This window comes from Nannobrachium achirus, assembly GCF_963921795.1.
Source record: "Nannobrachium achirus genome assembly, chromosome: 2".
Taxonomy (NCBI): Eukaryota; Metazoa; Chordata; class Actinopteri; order Myctophiformes; family Myctophidae; genus Nannobrachium; species Nannobrachium achirus.
Window position 1 is genome coordinate 26,262,009 of NC_137811.1, and position 8,033 is coordinate 26,270,041.

Here is an 8,033-nt window from a genome sequence, read left to right on the forward strand (position 1 = left end):
TAATATTCAGACAATATTTGTGTTGTTTTTTATATTTTCTTGACTTTACATATATAAACTGAGGGGGCACAACTTGCAACTGAGGGTGCAATGCCCCCCCAGGCCCCCTCCGTAGCGCCGGGCCTGGCCTGTCAATCAATTGTTTGTGTTATGGTCCAGGCTGTGAACACTGGCAATACCAGATTGTTTGGCTCTCGCTTCCTCATCTATCTTGTGATGTAGTGCAATGGCCCCACGCCAGCCTCCCTTCTGGCCAGCATATCATTGTTGTCGGGTGAAAACCTTTTGTTTAGCATTTTTCATTTTAAAAGTGATTTAAACTAGTGAAAACAGCCGATCTACAAGCACACAACGCCTCGCACCGCGAGGCGTTGTGTGCTTGTAGATCGGCTGTTTTCACTACTTTTGTGCGACGGCCTTGTATGATAAAGCAGGGCTTTACTTGGTGGAAAAAACGTACAAACTTGAACTTGGAGATACGAGGTTTCCACCCGACAACGACGATATCATTGTGCCATCCCGAATTTTTGCAGCAATAATGGTGACGATGAAATAACCAACCAAACGTTGCTGTGCATTTTTCACATCACATCGAGGCCGGACGGTTCATCATGAAGCCTGACGTGACCTCACCGGCAGTCCAGCAGGACCGAACGAGCCAGAACCGGGGTCCGTTGTAACGGGTGACACGCACGTCACCGGTGTGTCTGGACCGTGCCTCCGCGTCTGGCCCTCCTTAATGAGGGTTAATGAGCCAGAGGGGCCTAACGAGGGTTAACGAGTTGGTGTGACCCTTACAAGGGCTAATGCAGCGTTGTAGCGACAGCGTGTTTCTCCTGATTAAGGCCAGGCTTGTCTTGACAGCGAGGGGGGCGGGCTGGTCCACGGCCCGCCAGGGGAGGACTTTCACCAGACACAAATATCTGCCCAGGAACCATTATGGTTTGGATTATGGTACAAAAACAACATTCTTAGAGAAACACATACTGGCCGCCATTTTTTATTCGGGTGAAAACAACACAGCTTTCGCCATTTTTTATTTTTTATTTTACATAGATCTATACATATCGTCACTGTCGGGCAGAAACCTTGTATCTCCAAGTTTCAAGCTTGTACGTTTTTTCACCAAATCGTCATCGATTTTTATCGCAAAATTGAACGATTATCTAGTCATGCCGCCCACTAGCCTCTGCCACAGGAGAGCGTGTTAGGATTTGAGGAGGGAAAACATTTCATGAAACGTTTGGGTTTGGGTGTTCTCATTCTCGTGAACCTATTTTTCACGCATATCCACTTTATTGCACCTTTGGGTGCTGAACTTGAGTGCAAATACACACACACGTCACATCATGCATCAGCATCACCACATGAGTTACACATACAAGTGAGCTTTTGATGCAGTAGAGGGAAACAGTTCTCATAAACCTTTTAGTTGAGAACTTCAAACAATTTGTGCATCCTACTAGGGGCAATTAAGTTTTAACAGCTTGCTCACAATGAAACGCACTGACATACAAAGGACAACCTACAAACAAACAACACTCCACGGAGCTAAATGTAGAATACAATTATCTTAAACATTATGTAAATAAAATAAAGAAAAAAGAGAAAAAGTACAGAGCATTTAAAAGGCATATGTATTGCCAAAGGGATTCAGTTTTGCAAGCGGGTAAACACATACCGATGCCCTGTGATGGTGTCAGAGACATATTAAAACATATCCTGGAGAAGGCAGTTTCCACTTTCCACACACTTTGTTGGTTACAAAACTCAGGTCTCTTTGTTTCACTCCAATAATCTTTGAACAGAATTTATCCATGCTGTTCATTCAGTTTCTATATTTTACTGTGTGGTTGTGAAACCAGCAGTTAAAACAAAAGCTCAGGAGACTCTCAATAAAAAGATTGATAAAAACAACAGAGGATGACAGCCCTGGAAGGACAAATAATTTAGTTTACCGAAGAAGGTGAATTCCCTGTTACCTCCACTTCAAAGTATAGCATCAGTGTTCACTTCAGATTTAAAGTTGGTCATCAAAAATAGCACTGTAAGTATTTGTATGATGAGACAAGTTCCACACTCTCTCTGTCCAATATATAACCCAGAAAATAAAGTTGTGAGAGCATTTCTGTTGTCTGATGTTGAACGTCAGAGGTGGAAATGCAGTGTCGTCACAGAACTTTGACCATATAGTAGTTTCCCCCCTGAGAGCTCCTGCATTGGTCAGTGTACACAATGAAAAGTTAGGACAATTTACAATTACAATCTAGACATTTAGCAGACGTTCTTAATCCAGAGCGACTTAAAATAAGCAAGGACAATACAAGGTAATACATCAAATGCATAGAAATAGTAATCTAGGATCGGTACCGGTAAACCAAGAACCAAGAAGATCATCAGTCAAACAGGGGCAAAAACAAACAATCTGTACATTGAAACTATACACACTATAGATGCCAGGTTTACAATGACCTAGCATCTGTCTACATACTGTAATATGCTATCGAAATTACATTTTAGCCTTTGCCACAAGCCTGGAAGGTCGTCAAGGCTAGTGCTACGTTAAGTGCTATGGTCTAAGGCAGGGGTCTTCAACAGGGGGTCCGGTACCTGGTTACCGCTAGGGGGTCCTCAGAGTTACTACAGGGGGGGGCCGCCAAATCTTTGTGATAGGATCAGTCTTTTAAATAAACAACTTAAGCCCTCGCATCCCTATTCTGAGGAGAACTTTAGCCAAAAATAGCCGAACTGCTAGATCTCAACGCCTCGCAGCGCGAGGCTTTGAGAGCTTTCGGCAAATAGGTTTGGTGTAGAGGTAAAAAAAGAGCAGACCAAGTACAGAGTGAAAGGTCAGATTTACTAAAAACACAATACCAACATAGACTGATGACAGTCTGCTGTCAAACAAGTCTATTATTCTATCTATGAAATCAATGTAAATCTGCATCACACATTTACAGTATACAATATGTAGAGGGGGTCCCTGCTTCATCTCTCTCTCAGCTAAGGGATCCTTGGCCTGAAAACGTTGAAGACCCCTGGTCTAAGGCCTGAAGGTGAGTGTTCAGATTACGGCGGAGGATTGGGAGTGCAGTCTGCAGTTCTAATTGCAATGGGGAGTTCATTCCACAGTTTGGGAGCCAGAAGGGAGAAGGGTTGGATCAAGCTTCGACGATAAGAGAAAAGGACATCACTCTTAGTGGCAAGACTGTGGACATACTGTACTACGATTGTTTCGGTCGATTCTCTAAGTCTGAGAAACGACCATTTATTTTACAGAGACCCTCTGTCTCTCTGACAGTCTAACAACATCCAAACTGCATGTGGATATTGTGGAGTGAACAGTTTATTAAGGGTTTGATTTGGAAGGAACAGTTTCTCATGAACCTTGTGGGTGATGCGATGTGGAGGGAACCCTGTGGGTGATTGCTGAATGAACAGGGAGACACAGAGTGACTCAGATTTAATATAAAAAGGGGGCTTCACGGTTCATGTTGTTGTTATTTATGAAACGGAGCTTCTGCAGTCGTTTGGGGAGTCCTCCTGAGATGTTGTACAGCACAGATTCTGGACAGGCATACCTTGGGGCTGCTAAGAAGATAATGGAAAAATGAGCGTGCGTGCGTGCATGTTTGTGTGCCCGAGTGAGTGAGCATGTGTGCAGTTATATTTGACAAATAGCCGTCTCGACATGCAATTCCTCAGATCTCATGTGGATCGCCTATAGCCAGAGGGTTTGGCGCCATTACACTCTGACTCACACGCACGCACACACACACAGCACACAGCCGTGCTGAAAACATGCAATGCACGTGCACACACGCACACATATTACCGGCCCCATTAGCATCAGTCAGTGTCTAATTTGGGTCGTCCTCATCAGATTTCACCCAGGCAGTAAACGCTTGTGTCTGTCTGCGACGCCCTGGCCTCTCAGTCACCCTGCTGCTATCCAGGGAGCCTAGCGTACCGTATTCCAACAACGCGCTCCAAACGACATCACCGTACATCAGCGACACCAACCTGAATGCCGGCGCGTGTTATTGCGATGGCAATAGCAGAGGTTTAGACGACACAGATGGGGGTGTTTCTCGCCGACGAATGCCCTCTCGTCGCCCGTTAAAACGAGTTCCGCCTCCTTACGTCGCACCCGTTTGCGTGACAGCGGTCATGAAACACCGCAACGGCCGGGCGGATATGATGAGATGCGTCGGATGCTGGTATTGTTCGCCTGAACAACAAAACCCCCCCTCAACACCGTCCCCATCATTCCCCCCCTCACTACCGCCTTCTCGTCTGCCAGTGCAGGAGTGCATATTATATGGAAAATTAACAGATGTTCGTTTTACTTGTCTCTCCCACGCAGAGCGTCAGCAGTATGTTGCTGAGCCACAAATACCTCGGCACGGCAACCTGTGTCTGTTCCCACACAGCACTGGCTGTCATCTATCTATGTCGGCAGAACAACACACCCACACGCAACGCACACACACACTCACACACACACACACGTGCAAGAGCATGCGTGGACCGAGAACATGGATGATAATGGCTTGGGGTGGTAGATGTAGGGGAGGTGGAGGGTTCCATTGCAGTGTGGACACCTGGGATCTGCCCAGTGCAACCACAGGCATCTACTCTTGGGCCACTGGGAAGCTCCGATGGAGCAGTCGTGGGGCTAAGTGCTCTGCCCAAGGGCACGTCGGTGTAAGATGTTGAGACCTTATACCTCTCCCGTCCGGAAATCTCCCAGCCGGTCCACAGAGTGACTGTGTGCGTGCGTGCGTGCGTGCGTGCGTGCGTGCGTGCGTGCGTGCGTGCGTGCGTGCGTGCGTGCGTGTGTGTGTGCACAGGCGTGCATACACAAGTTTAGGTTCTGTATTGCCATACTGCAATGGAACCATCTTCCTCCATCAGATATAAGATAACTACACTACTATACTTCATAAAGGGATTGGGATGCTGTGATGCTAAACAAGGAGATAGAGAGAGAGAGAGAGAGAGAGAGAGAGAGAGAGAGAGAGAGAGAGAGAGAGAGAGAGAGAGAATTCTTGTGGATAAAAGAGCCCCCCTCTTTGCGGGGTTGCGTTGGTGTAACAGCTGTCAAATAACCCTGCGTTCATCTGTTTCCACGCTGGAAGTGCAATGGCTTCACTGACTCATCGCCGCTGCGCTACCGACACCTGTGGCCAATACAATAACACCTCAGTGACACGGCTAGCTGTGGCTGTGGCAACACAGTAACATCAGTGTCTCTCTGCGTGAGGAATGACACTGCGACACGCTGCTCCAATACACAGCACTGGAACAGACACGGACACGCTGCCAGTGGTGCAAAGTAACAAATTTACTTAACCCATTTAGGCCTAGAATTATTGACTGCTTTAACTGTTGAAAAATAGCAGATACACAACCTCACAGCCTGCGAGCTTGTAGATCTGCTATTTTTGAAAAATCGTGAAAATTAGAATTTTGACACGATTCTATAAGTGTCTTTTGAATCCTTCTAAGGTTTTTTGAAAAACCCAATGTTTCTATGTCAGCAATCTGGCCAGCCATCGTCAAAGAAAAGATCATTTTCACATAACTGGAGCTCAGTTGGTCTGTTCTTGAGAGACTACTATGTCAGTGGTTCTCAAAACTTTTCATGTGAAGGACCCCCAAAATGATATGTATTTGGCCATGGACCCCCATCTCAAAATATCTAGTTCCAGGGACCACCCAGAAGCAAAATTTGAGTTACAAACGTTCGCTTTGAAAATACATATATTCAAAGATTTGCACACATTTTCACAACTTTTTCAAAAATAGCAGATCTACAAGCTCGCAGCGCGGCACTCGGTGCCGCGCTGTGAGCTTGTATATCTGCTATTTTTCAACAGTTAAAGCAGTCAATAATTCTAGGCCTAAGTTCTATAGTACAATTTTGAGTTATTTGTACTTTACTGGAGTAATTCCAATTTCCAATACTTTTACTTCTACCCCAGTACATCTTGTAATAATATTGTACTTTTACTCCACAATTATTTGAATTGAATTAGAATTTTAGTTATTTTGTAGGTTTTGATTATTATAACAAAACATAGATTAACCTCTTCAGCCCTATATGCATTTCGGCCATTTGAAAATAGCCGATCCACAAGCTCTAGACCAATTATTTGTTTACAAACATTGAGACTGAATGCACAGCTGACTGTATCATGTAATCAATTCCCAACAGATCCCCAAACCTGTTGTTTTGGGGAGCACTGGTTATTCAACCTCCTCTTGTGTGCTAGTGAGGTGCTCCCATGGGAGCGCCCTTATCGAGACATATACTTCATTGCGCAACGGTGTTCCTCGTCAAGAGTAGCTGATATACAAACTCACATCGCGTCACCAATGCAATCCTTCTGAGCTTGGAGGTCTGCGGCTCTGCGCGCGACACCGTCGCAGGACGGAGCATAATTAGGCTTCATGGACTGCAGCTGGGCGAGCAGTAGACGCTCTGGTGATCCAGTGGATCGGGTGGGTGATCAAGAGGAGCGCTCCCTCTGTTCTGATGACGGTGAATAGAGGTGGGGTTTGAAGGACAACTGTTTTGAATCGCTATTATTGCTTTTGTTTACAATCAACAGAAACTAAGGATTATATATTTCAAGAGTGAGAATTTACAGTAAAAATCCTAAGCATTCTTCCTCCACACTGGGAGAAAAACGGCATCTGAAAGTTTGATGGAATGCATTTTTAAACACGAGTCCCATCCATTGCATCCTATGAACGGTGGGGTTCATTTGGTGCCGACCGGCGTGCGCATACTGGTTTATATCAATGTGACGTGGACCATTAAGGCATCTGCATAATGAGTACTTTTACTTTTGGTACTGGTGCTACAGCATATTTTAATGCCAATACGTTTGTATTTCTACATAGCAATATTGATACTTTTACTTTTTTTTCTACCACTGTGTAACAGTAACAGACACGATGTTCCCAGGCCAGTCAATCTAAGCTAAAAAAGGGCCTGACCCAAAAGAAATTGCAATAGTAATGGTTCAAGGTTTTTTATGATCCTTAGGGTCATCCAAATAACATATTAAAAGTTGTGAATGATATATTTAGTGGATCAAGGTGAATTCAGGGGGTTCAAGTTTGGGTCCATTCACTTACTATACAGGAAAAAAAAGACCCCCAAAAAATCTTATTTAAGTAGCCTGTGAGGGGTCTAACTAGGGGGTTTTTCATGATTCTGAATCCATTGCAAGCATTTGTTTTGCATGAAAAACATTCCTTGCGCTAAAAACGGACACCACAAAACTATGGATTAGTGATGAGTCATCACTTTTCTGGGGTCAGCTCCGTTTTGTGGTGTCCGTTTTTAACCCGACAAAGGTTTTTTTGTGCAAAACAAATGCTTGCAATGGATTCAGGATCATGAAAACCCCTAGTTAGACCCCTCACATGCTACTTAAAGAAGATTTTTTGTGGGGTCTTTTTTTCCTGTATAGTAAGTGAATGGACCCAAACTTGAACCCCCTGAATTTACCTTGATCCACTAAATATATAATTCACAACTTTTAATATGTTATTTGGATGAGCCTAAGGATCATAAAAAACCTTGATCCATTACTATTGCAATCTCTTTTGGGTCAAACCTTAGATTGACTAGCCTATCAGAACCACTGCGACACGCTGCTCGAAGGACCACTAGAGGGCTCCACTAGCAAGGCTGCATAATACTGCAACCCCACTTGAAGTTGGCAGAGGCTGAACGTGTTGCACTGACAACCCCACAGGAAGTAAGGGTGCTGGGGGCCGCCCCAGCCCCCGCTTTGAAGCTAAGCTGAAAACCACACGTCATTATGCTCTGTCCGCATCGCGGCAGCAGAACTCCAAGCTCACAATTGTCGCATTCGCAACGAGCTGTGAGCTTGTATATCAGCTGTTCTTGTGCGCAATGCCGTTGCGGGGGTGAGGTGTATATATATGGAGCGTCTCTTCACACTCACAGTCACAACACAGAGAGGAGGTCGAATGAACTGAAAGCTGCAATC